The 12,576-nt window shown below is 47.9% G+C and overlaps 1 long non-coding RNA gene across 4 annotated transcripts; it reads right to left on the bottom strand.

Annotated features, from left to right (window-relative positions):
• Positions 1 to 238: 238 nt before the first annotated feature.
• LOC149127101 (uncharacterized) lies at positions 239 to 7,007 on the bottom strand. Of its 4 annotated transcripts, none has more exons than XR_016232603.1 (3): positions 6,096 to 6,706; positions 5,454 to 5,621; positions 239 to 504 (listed from the first exon to the last, which is right to left on the bottom strand). It is a non-coding gene; the product is annotated as an uncharacterized LOC149127101 (long non-coding RNA). The 4 variants fall into 4 exon arrangements; XR_016232602.1 differs by lacking the exon at positions 6,096 to 6,706 and adding an exon at positions 6,785 to 7,007 and having other exon boundaries at positions 244 to 504; XR_016232600.1 differs by having other exon boundaries at positions 254 to 504; positions 6,151 to 6,402.
• Positions 7,008 to 12,576: the final 5,569 nt, after the last annotated feature.

Below are 12,576 nucleotides of genomic sequence, written 5' to 3'. Positions count from 1 at the left end.
CAGCGGCCTTACCGGCTTCACCACAACGCGGGCTCCAACAAGGCTATTCTAGCTGGGAGGCATGGTGGAGTGCAAGGAGCACGGGCAGAACAGTCTGACAGATCTGGATTCAATCTCTGACTTACCACCCACTAGCTCTTTGGCTTAACAAGGCTTCTGTTTCCTCACCTGTAAAATGGGGATAATATTACCCATTTTATAGATTTTTTGAGGATTGGAGATAATGTTTATAATGCATTTAGCATAAGATCTAATGGTAGGTGCTCAGATTTTTATTGACTCAATATTCAGTATATCAATGAATACTTTCGGTTACAAGGAAGAGAAAATAACTTAAACAGTAAGAAAATCACTCTCCATAGCCAGAGACAGAAGAGCTCAGCCACGTTAGAAGAAGCACATCCTTCCCATCCGTCTGCTCTGGGCCCTCCAGGGGGGCTTCCTCCTCTAGGCAGGCAGCAAGATGGCAGCCGCAGTTCCAGAGTAAAGCATTCAGGCAGGAACCTGAGGACAAGAGATTTTTGTGTTGCCTCTGGCTCCCTCTTAGGAAAGAAGAAACTTTTCTAATAGCTCCCTGTAGACTTACTTCCCCATTTCATTGGCCTGAGTTTGGTCACATGCTCATTCCTGAACCTGTCTGCGGCCAGGGGGACGGGATGTACCTTGGACCAATCAGGCCCATTTCTAGGGCTGGAAGTAGTGTCAAACTTCCCTAAGGGAAGGCCTGGTGAGTGGTGTGCTTATACCTGAGTGGAACTGGGGCTCCACGAGGAGGATAACAGAAGGATTCAGTAGGCGATCATGGAGTCCACTACATTCAGTAAATGGAGTTCTGCTGCAATGAGCCCCAAGTGCTGGTCGGCTGATTGGCTATAGAGGAGTCACCTGGGAGCCTGTTAAAAATGTTACTCAAACCATAATTGCCTATAAATTGTCTTGAGATCTTGCTAAAATGCAGACTGGACACTGTTACAGGCTCCCAGATTTTGGAGGTGCTGTTGGTTTCTGGACCATACTAGGAGTAGCAAGCATATAGACTTCCTGCCTCCAAATTACTGGCTCACAGTCTCCCGGGTGAGCCAGTTTGAGAACAGGGTTCCATGTGGTAGGACATCAACAATGTACATTCATTCATTCATTCATTCATTTGTTCAATAAGCACTTATGGAAACTCATAGCTTGCCAAGCTCTGTGCTTTCTGCTGAAACTACAAAGTGTCCACACTCTGTTGAGGAAGGGGAGCAGGCTGACCCACAGGCCGATGTGTTGAGGCCATGTGAGAAGCACTTCAATAGAAATGTGCACAAAGCAATGTATCATTGAAGAACAAGAAGTGACTCCCTGGTGAAGGCGGGGAAGCTTCCACAGAGGAGAGACATTGGAGCTGGGCTTTCCGTGGGTGCCCAGAGTGAGACAATGTGTGTGCACCAAAACATGGAAATATTCATGAGCCAAATATGCTTAGGGCACAGCGAGAATAAAATGTCTCTGTGGTTTACACTCCAGCTGAGATAGGGTGAGAGAAGGAAAGGTCAGAAGTTAGGCTAGGACTTGATTATGAGAGCCCTTGAATACTATATAGTCATGTGACACTCGATGACTGCGATACAGCCTGAGAAATGCAAGTTTACCACTTATGCACACAGCATGGAACCTGCTTACCTAGACCCAGAGGGTACAGTCTGCAACATGCCTAGGAGATATGATATAGTCAATGGCTCCTTGGTTATGAACCTGTTTAGAATGTTACTATACTGAATACAGTAGGAAAGTATAACACAATGATAGATATTTGTGTATCTAAATATGTCTAAGTACAGTTCATTCAACTGACAAGCCATGCGTCTGCCTCTGCAGGATGTTTACAAAACTGGTGGCATTGGGGCCCATCCCATGTTATGGCACAGCAGGGTAAGGTGCCACTTGCAATGCCATATTGGAGTCCCAGTTTGAGTCCTGGCTGCTCTGCCTCCAATCCAGCTTCCTGCTAATGCGCATAGGAAGGCAGTGGAGAACGGCCTAAGTACTTGGGCCCCTGCCAGACAAGTGGGAGATGAGAATGGAGTTCCTGGCTCTGATCTTCAGCCTGGCCCAGACCTGGCTGTTGAGGCCATTTGAGAAGTGAACCAATGGATGGAAGATCTCTTTCTCTCTCTCTTTCTCTTTCTCCCTCTTTCTGTTGTTCTGCATTTCAAATAAATACATCTTTTTAAAAGAAGGTTTAGTAAAAATACTAAGTGATAGGAATTTCAGTTCTATTATTTCTTTTCTTTTATTTATTTATTCATTTATTTATTTTGACAGAGTTAGTGAGAGAGAGACAGAGAGAAAGGTCTTCCTTCCGTTGGTTCACTCCCCAGATGGCCGCTACGGCCGGAGCTACGCCGATCCGAAGCCAGGAACCAGGTACTTCTTCCTGGTTTCCGATGCGGGTGCAGGTGCCCAAGCACTTGGGCCATCCTCCACTGCCTTCCCAGGTCACAGCAGAAAGCTGGACTGGAAGAGGAGCAACCGAGACTAGAACCCGGCACCCATATGGGATGCAGGCACCATAGGCGGAGGATTAACCAAGTGAGCCACGGCACCGGCCCCAAGTTCTATTATTTCTTATGGGACCACCATTTTACACACACACACACACACACACACATATATAGTCTGTCACTGACCAAAATGTTATGTGGCACAGGACTGTATAAGGGGTGGGCTTTTATCGTATCAGTTAAGACACTGCTTGGGATGCCTACATCCCATACAGGAGTACCTGGGTTTAAGGTCTGGTTCTGCTATGGATCCAGCTTCCTGCTAATGCAGAATGGGAGGCAGCTGTGATGGTTCAAATAACTGGGTCCCTGCGACCCATATGGGAAACCTGGATTGAATTCTCGCCTCTCAGCTTTGGCCTGGTCCACTCCCAGCCATTGTAGACATTTGGGGACTGAACCAGTGGATGGATGAGATCTCTTTCTCTCTCAAATAAATAATATGAAAAAATAACAAATGTTTAAAAAGAAATATATACTAACTTGTTTAGAAAATACTTATTTGTTTGAAAGAGTTACAGAGAGAGGCAGAGAGAGAGAGGTCTTCCATCTACTGGTTCACTTTCCCAGTGGCCACAATGGCTGGAGCTGGGTTGATCCAAAGCCAGGAGCCAGGAGCTTCTTCCAGGTTTCCCAGGGGCCCAAGCACCTGGGCCATCTTCTACTGCTTTCCCAGGCCACAGCAGACAGCTAGATCAGAAGTGGAGCAGCTGGGACTTGAACCGGGACACATATGGGATGCTGGCACTGCAGGTGGCAGCTTTACCCACTATGCCACAGCTCTAGTCCCTATATTAACTTTTAAAAAATTAATGAACTCACTATACAGTTGTTCCCAATCTTGAGTGCAGAATAGAATCACTTGGAGGGCTTCTTAAAATCCTGACACCCAGATCACATCTTGGATTAATTAAATTTCTTGGTGGGGGAGAAGGCAGACACCAGTACATTTAGAGAACGAGGCACCGTTAAAGTCAAGAAGCGTGGTTCTCCAAAAGCCAGCACCTGCCCAGCCTGTTTGCATTGAGCATGCTCTTCAATGAGCAGCCTTCCCTAATGCACTTTTCATCTCAATTTGATATTCAAAATATTCAAAAAATTATTAAAGCGCTTTTATGTCCTAGAGACCATGTGGCAGGCATTGGAATGGGGCTCCACCTGCACAGCGGCTTGTGGCGCTCCGGCAGATGAAGCCAGCCCTTTGTTCCCTGGCCTGCCGTGGTGAAAGCCGATCCCTGTGAAGCAGCCGCCATCCGGCAGGGCGCCCCTCTCCACGGGGGTCTTTGGCTGGGTGAGTTGGCAAGTTTCCTCCCTCTGCTCTGTTTTACTAACCAAATACCCATGAGGATTCGGGAATTTAAGCATATTTTTACTTCGTGAGATGAAAAGATGAACTCTTCACAGACAGCCTTTTTGTAGGTGCTTCCCAGTATAAATTCAGAACGCTTGCTCTTGGTTTTGATCTCGGTGCACAGCTGCTGAAATGTTATCAAGAAGAAAAGTTCTGGGGCTGGTGTTGTAGCCCAGTGGTTTCAGCTGCCACCCGAGATGTTGACATCCCATATGAGTGCAGGTTCGAGTCCCAGCTGTTCCACTTCTGATCCAGCTCCCTGCTCATGCACCTGGGAAAGCAGCAGAAGATGGCCCAAACACTTGGGCCCCTGCCACGCACAGGAGAGACCCAGATGGAATTCTGGCTCCTGGCTTCAGCCTGGCCCAGCCTTGGCTGTTGTGGGCATTTGGGTAGGAAACCCGAAGATCTCTATCTGTAACTCTGCCTTTCAAATAAATAAATCTTTGTTTACAAAAAAGTTGTGGGGCAGGTATTGTGGTGTAAAGTGTTCTGAAGCAGCCCCTTGGGATGCCTACATCCTTTACCAGAGCATCAGTTCAAGTCCTGGCTCCTCCATTTCCAATCCAACTTCCTGCTAATAAGTGTGGGAGGCAGTGGATAATTGCCGAACTGCCAGGGTCCCCGCCATCCCTGTGGGAGATTGGCATGGAATTCCTGGCTCCCGGCTTCGACTGCGCTTAGTCCCAGCTGTTGCAGGCATTTGGGGAGTGAATCAGCTGATGGAAGATCTCTGTCTCTGTCACTGTCTGTCTCTGTCAGTCTGCATTTCAATTAAAATAAATAAAACTTGCTTTTTAAAAAGAAAGAAAGAAAGAAAAGCCCTTTCTCTCACATCACTATTAAAATCCCTGAAGTAATCTCTTTTTTTTTTTAAGATTTTATTTATTTGAAAGTCAGAGTTACAGAGAGAAGGAGAGGCAGAGAGAGAGAGAGAGAGGTTTGCCATCCGCTGGTTTACTCCCCAGTTGGCCACAATGGCAGGAGCTGTGTCGATCCGAAATCAGGAGCCAGGAGCTACCTACAGGTCTCCCACATAAGTTCAGGGGCCCAAAGACTTGAGCCATTTTCTACTACTTTCCCAGGCCATAGCAGAGAGCTGGATTAGAAGAGGGGCAGCCAGGACTGGAACCGGTGCCCATAAGGAATGCCGGCATTGCAGGCGGTGGCTTTACCCGCTAATGCCACAGCGCCGGCCTCTTTAATAATCTTTAAAGTGTCTAAAAGTTGCTGTGAAACAAACATTCGTAGTTGTAGTTGTTAAATTTACGGGGGTGTTTTGAAGCATTTTAAAAATTAAAAATGATTCCATGTATTAAACATAAGTAAAAATCCCAAAGCTTACCACCAGGCACAGCCCGCCAGTTTTTAGTCAATAAAATACTCGGCTGTCCTGAACGGAACGGAAGCGTCTCTTCCCGGGGAGACCGCGCAGAACAAGGCTGCTGCGCGCCGCGCGGGGGCCTGGGAGCGCTCCGCTCCAGCAGATCCGAGGACCCTCGTGCGGCCCTAGTGACTGTTTGACTGTGGCGCGTGTGACAATTCCGCACGCAACTCACAGGAGGTGAAGGGCTGCTTTGTTTTCCAAACTCCGCTGTGTCCCCAGACGCCTTCTGGGATCCCCTATGGCTGCTCCTCCGAGAGGCCCCGGGCCGGGCCACGGCGACGCCTGCCTTCCCAGTAATTCACCCAGCCTCTCTCCTCACCGCCCAAGCATGTGTAATCACCTGAAGGAAAACACAAAACAGTTATCTGCAGCTCTGCCTGGAAGAACCGGCTTCGACGGGAATTACAGGCTTTCGTCTGGCCGTGCCAGGCGACGAGGACTCCCCGCCACAGCTGACACGGGGCGCGCGGGCCTGCCAGTGTGTGGGTGGCCGGGCCGGCACGCCTCGCCTCCGTTGCAGTCCCCGAGCTGGAGGCCTGGCTGCTGCCTGACCACTTACAAGGAGAATATGTAATTAGTAAACAAAACCTCCACAGTGCCCCCAGCGAGCCTGCCTTCCCACAGCCCCACAGACGGACGGTGGCCAGCGCCCTGAGCTGTGCAGTGGCCTCCACGCCTGTGGCTGTGGGCTGCTCCCACCACGCTTGGCTCACTCGAGATCCGGCCGGGATACAAACAAGCCGTCTTTGATGGCAGGAAGGAGCGGAGCCTCCCTCAACGTTGGGGTTTTAATTGTGGTTCTGGGGGACCTTACCTCCCTCTCCGTGAATCACTGATTGCTTTCAAAATACCAGCGATCATTACTTTACCTTACAGGGTTATTGTGCACTATGATTCGTTTAGCAAAGGCTCTTAGGAAACTGCAAATGCCGGGGCCTTATCAGTGGCCGTTTTACAAAGTACAGCAGCATCCCCGGGCAGCTGGGCTGATGAGAAGTGCCACTCGCTGTGACCACGCGCACGGGCCCTTCCTTCTCCTTTTCTGGCTCGTGCAGGGCCTTTTACTCCCTCTGGGGAAAGTGCACTGCTTCCAAGTGAATCGAATGGAAAGCAATCAGGGATATGAATTTTACCTTAAAAAGAAAATCCCAGTTTCTAATGAAAGAGAAAGAAGAAATAATTTCCTGCTAACGAGGAAGGAGGTACACGGCACGCGTTTTGGAGATAGATAGGAAGAGCATGTGGGTTTAAAGTTCCACTGGAAAATGTCTGGCTCAAAGGAAAACCCATTTTGAGGAGCTTGCTGGCAGCCTAGGGATCCTCCCCAAGCCATTCTTGCCCCTTCCCCGTGGCTGTCTTTGTCCCTCCCACCGCCTCTTTCAATGCCAGACAGCACAGGCCAAGGAATGAGTCTGTACAAGACGGTTAGTACATCTTGGGTGGTGCAGAAAGGCAGGGATTACAAACAGGCAGGGGACGGTTTGGCAGCGGCTGGGGCCTCACCCCAGTGCTGCGGGTTGCACATTTCTTCCCCTGGAGGCCAGGGACCGCGGGTGCCTGCAGGCACAGAATGCCAGCAGCCAAGGGGTCAGCCAGGGCCCGGGAGCTGCAGCGTTTTCTGGAAACCTTGTCCAATCTCTGCCGCTGTCTCCAGGGGATGCACCAGGATGCGCCAAACTCATCCCGCGTGGCAGTTTAAACATTGCCCTTTACATGTGTTTTTAATTTTTATTTAATAAAGGAACAAATGCTTTATTACTAAAGGCCAGTCGGTGATTAAAATCAGTTTTGATGATGGCTAACAAACACAAGGCAAAGCTGATATAAATCTCTTCGAGAGCTGGGAGGCCCGCAGCTGCGGCAGTTCCCCCTCTTCAACTGTTTTCTCTGAAGCAGCGGCTCGCTCTGCTTCCCCTGCACTGTGCTTTGGCCTAGTGATTCTATCTTGCTTACACAACCCGCTCAGCCTTTATCCTCCTGTTTTTGATTACCAACTGGTGTTTATTTTAAATGTAGTTACTAGCCAATTAAATAGAAATTAACTACATTGAGAGCCCAGGCTCCTGATTACTGCTTCTTCCTTCAGCAAATATCTTCTTTAGGCTATTCTGAGAGCTGAAATCCCAAAGGTCAAGTCCGGCATGGCCATGCCAAGGCCCCTCAGGGCAGCTACCTGTTGCGTACAGAGTCGAAGGAAGTAGCGATGGGATGTACTATTCACTCATTAGAACCTGGAGCAAGCTGGGCTGTAACTGGAGCCATTTCCTGTTGTGATTTGGTTAAACCATTTCTGATTCAAGACAGACTCTCCTACCAGAAGGTCAGGCTTATTCCAGTGGAGAAGGGGGGAAAAAACACAAACCCATCTTCTGTCTTGCTTGTTTTTCAGGCCGGCTGGAATGCATCTTCCTTTTCACCCGAACACTGACTGCTGCTTAGTTGGGAGAAGGAGCAGCTCCATCCCAGGGCTGGACAGAACAAACAGGTTAAAGCTGTCAACTTCAGGCTTCTTATTTTCAAATCAAACCCATTGTGCTAATCGCCTAGATAATCTGATATGGGTTTCATTTATTCTAAAATGAGAACAAGAAACACATCTGTGACAGAATTCATTAGGTCAAGCCTTTCTCAACCCCACATGTGCTTCTGCAGACCGTGGGCAGTGTGTGTAAATTCTCGAGCGTGTGCCAGTTTATAGAGGCTCTTCCGCCCAGAATGTCTTCTCCCCTCTTTGCTTGTCCTGAAGCTCCCCAACTTTCAAGGTTCAGCCGAGGCCCATCGATCCTTTATGAGGCCTTTTCTGTAGACGGTGAGTCCAGCCCTTGCCCACAGCTGCGTGCCTCTCAGTCAGCTCAGTGAGGTTCTGTAGTTCTTTTCCCTAACAGGAAAAGTGGAGAATTTTTTAGAAAAGATTTATTTTTTTATTTGAAAGTCAGAGTTAGAGAGAGAGAGAGAGAGAGAGAGAAATCTCCGTCTTCTGGTTCTCTCCCCAATTGGCTGGGACTGAGCCATGCTGAAGCCAGGAGCCAGGACCTTCGTCCGGGTCTCCCACGTAGGTGGCAGTTGAGCCATTTTCCACTGCTTCCCCAGGTGTATTAGCAGGAACTGGATTGGAAGTGAAGAAGCATCTGGACAAATTAATGCTCATATGTGATGCCGGTGTTGCAGGTGGTGGCTTGACCCACTGAGCCACAATGCCAGCCCTGAAAATGGGAGTTATTAGGAGCAAAAGGTTTAGTAAGTGTGAAGAACACTGTTACTGTACACAGATGTGAGGCACTGTGCTAATTCCGTTGAAACTCCTTGTCATGGTGGCACCCTGCAACGCGACTGTAGGCATTCGGTATGTCCTGCTGTACATCATAACCAGCCCAATCCCGATACGCCTGCCTCTTCTCTCTAATTAGGTTGTAAACTCCTACAGTAAATAATCAAAAATCAAAAAAAGACTTACCTGTGACAGTCATTTTACCTTGTTTATAACAGCAAAAAATAGTTGCCTAAAAGTTCAAATTAGGATTGGTAAATAAAATATACTACACGCCAGGGAATAAAGTTCAGACATTAAAAATGAAAGGGAAGCATTCTAGCCCTGAGACATGGAGAGCTGAAAGGAGCACCACCCTCATACGTATGAAAGTAACGGGGTCAAGTGCAAAGTCACACCTTTTTTTTTTTTTTGAACCAGAGAGCTGAAATTGTAACACAAAATAATAGACCCCAAATCTAAGGAGAGAGGATGTCTGCAGAGTGAGAGCATGCAGACCTGATAAACTCATCATACTGAATGCAGGCTGGTGGGCAGGTGTGCAAGCCCTGGGGGACACAGCATTCGAAGCCCTCTGTGCCTCTTACACTCTGGCACCAAAACCCCAATGGGTGCTTGCAGAAAAGACTGGAGAAATCACTACATTGAGCTCATCGTATTGCTAACAATACTGACAGAATTAAAGCAATCTTGTAGGAGAGGTCATCTATCCTATCTCCAACCTGGAACAAAAGCCTTTGTCTGTGGAGGAAAAGCCCAACCAGCCCAGCTGGGCATTGGTAAAGACTCATTGCAACCGGTGAAGGGAATCAAAAGGAAAAAATCATGGGTGAATCTCACACTGGGCCCACAAATACAGAAGAACCTCAGAAAGTTCATGAATGGGGCCAATATCGTAGTATAGTGGGTTAAGCTGCTGCCTGCAGTGCCGGCATCCAATATGGACACACGTTCGAGTCCCAGCTGCTCCACTTCTGATCCAGGGCCCTACAAGTGGCCTGGGAAAAGCTGCAGAAGATGGTCCAAGTGCATGAGCCCTTGCAACTCATGTAGGAAACCCAGAAGAAGCTCCTGTCTCCTGGCTTCAGCCTGGTCCACCCCCAGCCGTTGCAGAAGTAAACCAGTGGATGGAAGATCTCTCACTCTCTCTCTTTCTCTCTGTTTCTCCCCATCTCTTTCTGTAACTCTGTCTTTCAAATAAATAAATCTTAAAAGTTCATGAAAAAAATGTTGAAAGATGATGCATATTTTCTGTGAACTGATTCAAGACCCCTGTGCAGAGACATGGTACATACCTAAGCTGGAGGCTTTTTCAGGACAGCAAAAAATACTCACATCTCGCTGTCAAGCTAACAAGCATCAACACTGGGGCATTATGTAGAGAGGAAAGGGGGAACAAGAGCAAAGAAAGAGATCTCCTGACGTGTTGTGCAGGGAAGACCTACAGCTTACAAAGAGACAGTGCTCTGGGAAAGCCATCTCCACCTCTACAGATATCTGGAGCCTCTGATACACTAAGGATAAGCACAGCAACACAAACCTGGGTTAATTCAAACCACTGCGTTAAAGGTCTAGCAGAAAGAGACGCCCTGTATCAGGGTTGTAAACTGCTTGACTTGCATCAGTCTCTACTATCCTATTCAAAACAACCAGCTTTCAGAAGAAAATTACAAGGCTTATGAAAGGGTAAGAACAGCATACTGAACGAGACAGGCACTCATCATAAACAGCTCTGATATGATACAGATGTTGGAACTTATGGGGAATTTGATTTCATTGTAATATTTTCCTCCCCTGCTTTATTAAGGTATAATTGACCAAAATTGTGTGTAGTTACAACATGATGTTTTGATACATCTCAAGATGATTAAATCAAACAAATTACACACTCTGCCTCATATACACATCTTCCTTTTGTGTGTGTGGTGAGAACATTTAAGAACTAAAATTTAGCGATTTTCAAGTACGCATTATTTTTTTTGTCATAGATCTCCAGAACTTGTTCATTTTCTGTAACTGAAACTTTGTACCATTTGAGCTTCTTCCTACCAAGCCCTCATAACATTCTACTCTCTGCTCCTATGAATTCAACTTTATAAGATTCTCATACAAGTGAGATCATGCTACATTTGTCTTTCTATACCTAGATTATTTAATTTAGCATAATGCATTCCAGGTTCATTGATGCTGTCACAAATAACAGGAGTTCCTTCTTCTTAAAATTAATTAATTAATTAGAAAGGCAGAGTTACAGAGAGGCAGAGGCAGAGAGAGAGAGAGAGAGAGAGAGAGAGAGAGATAGGTCTTCCATCCGCTGGTTCACTCCCCAAGTGGCCACAATGGACGCTGGAGCTGCCCAATCCGAAGCCAGGAGCCAGGCGCCAAGAGTCTCCCACACAGGTGCGGACCCAAGGACTTGGGCCATCTTCTACTGCTTTCCCAGGCCATAGCAGAGAGCTGGATGGGAAGTGGAGCAGTTGGGACTCAAAACCGGTGCCCACATGGGAGATGCCGGCGTTGCAGGCGGTGGCTTTACTCATTACACCACCACGCCAGCCCCAGGAGTTCCTTCTTTTTAAAGTATCAGTAGTACTCCATTATGTATATATGCCACATTTTCTTTATCCATTAATCTGCGATGTACACATAGATTGATTCCCTATCTTGGCTATTGTGACTGCTGCTGTGATGAATATGAGCATGCCTACGTCTTTTAACGAATTTGTTTCATTTCCTAGGGGTAAATACCCAGTAGTACGATGACTAGATCATGTAGTAATTCCATGTTTACTTTTTGAGGAAACTCTCTATTATTTCCCATAATGGCTATCGTAAATTACATTCCCACCAACAGTGTGCAGGGTTTCCCTTTTCTTCACATTCTCACCAACACTTAGTAAGTTTTGTCTTTTTTTGTAAAAGTCATTCCAACATATGTGAGGTGATATCTCATTGTGGTTTTAATTTGTCTTTTTTTTTTTTTTTTTGACAGGAAGAGTGAACAATGAGAGAGAGAGAGAGAGAGAGAAAGGTCTTCCTTTTCTGTTGGTTCACCCTCCAATGGCCACTGCGGCCAGCGCACTGCGCTGATCCGAACCCAGGAGCCAGGTGCTTCTCCTGGTTTCCCATGTGGGTGCAGGACCCAAGGACCTGAGCCATCCTCCACTGCACTCCCTGGCCACAGCAGAGAGCTGGACTGGAAGAGGGGCAACCGGGACAGAATCTGGAGCCCCGACCGGGACTAGAACCCGGTGTGCCAGTGCCGCAGCTGGAGGATTAACCTATTGAGTTGCGGCGCCGGCCTTAATTTGTCTTTTTTTTTTTTTTTTTGACAGGCAGAGTGGACAGTGAGAGAGAGAGACAGAGAGAAAGGTCTTCCTTTGCCGTTGGTTCACCCTCCAATGGCTGCCGCGGCCGGCGCGCTGCGGCCGGCGCACCGCGCTGATCCGATGGCAGGAGCCAGGCTCCAGGTGCTTTTCCTGGTCTCCCATGGGGTGCAGGGCCCAAGCACCTGGGCCATCCTCCACTGCACTCCCGGGCCACAGCAGAGAGCTGGCCTGGAAGAGGGGCAACCGGGACAGAATCCGGCGCCCCAACCGGGACTAGAACCCGGTGTGCCGGCGCGAGAGGGAAAAGACAGAGAGGTCTTCCATCTGCAGGTACACTCCCCAAATGGCCATAGTAGCTGAAGATGGGCTGATCCAAAGGCAGGAGCCAGGAGCTTCCTCTGGGTCTCCCACAGGGTGCTGGGGCCCAAGGACGTGGGCCATCTTCTACTGCTTTCCTAGGCCATGGCAGGGAGCTGGATCAGAAGAGGAGCAGCTGGGACTTGAACCAGCACCCATATGGGATGTCAGTACTGCAGAAGGTGGCTTTACCCGCTACGCCACAGCAGTGGCCCCCATACCTTCACTTTTAGTCTATGTGTGTCCTTGTAGCTAAAGTCTCTGATAGGCAATATATAGTTGGATCTAACTTTTATATTTTATCCATTCAACCACTCTATGTATTTTTATTGTGGAGTTTA

This window comes from Oryctolagus cuniculus, chromosome 4 (genome assembly GCF_051225735.1).
Source record: "Oryctolagus cuniculus isolate XC-2025 breed Fujian yellow rabbit chromosome 4, ASM5122573v1, whole genome shotgun sequence".
NCBI classification, from domain to species: Eukaryota; Metazoa; Chordata; class Mammalia; order Lagomorpha; family Leporidae; genus Oryctolagus; species Oryctolagus cuniculus.
The sequence above is the reverse complement of the archived record's forward strand: the minus strand, read 5'-3'. Positions and strand labels throughout refer to the sequence as shown.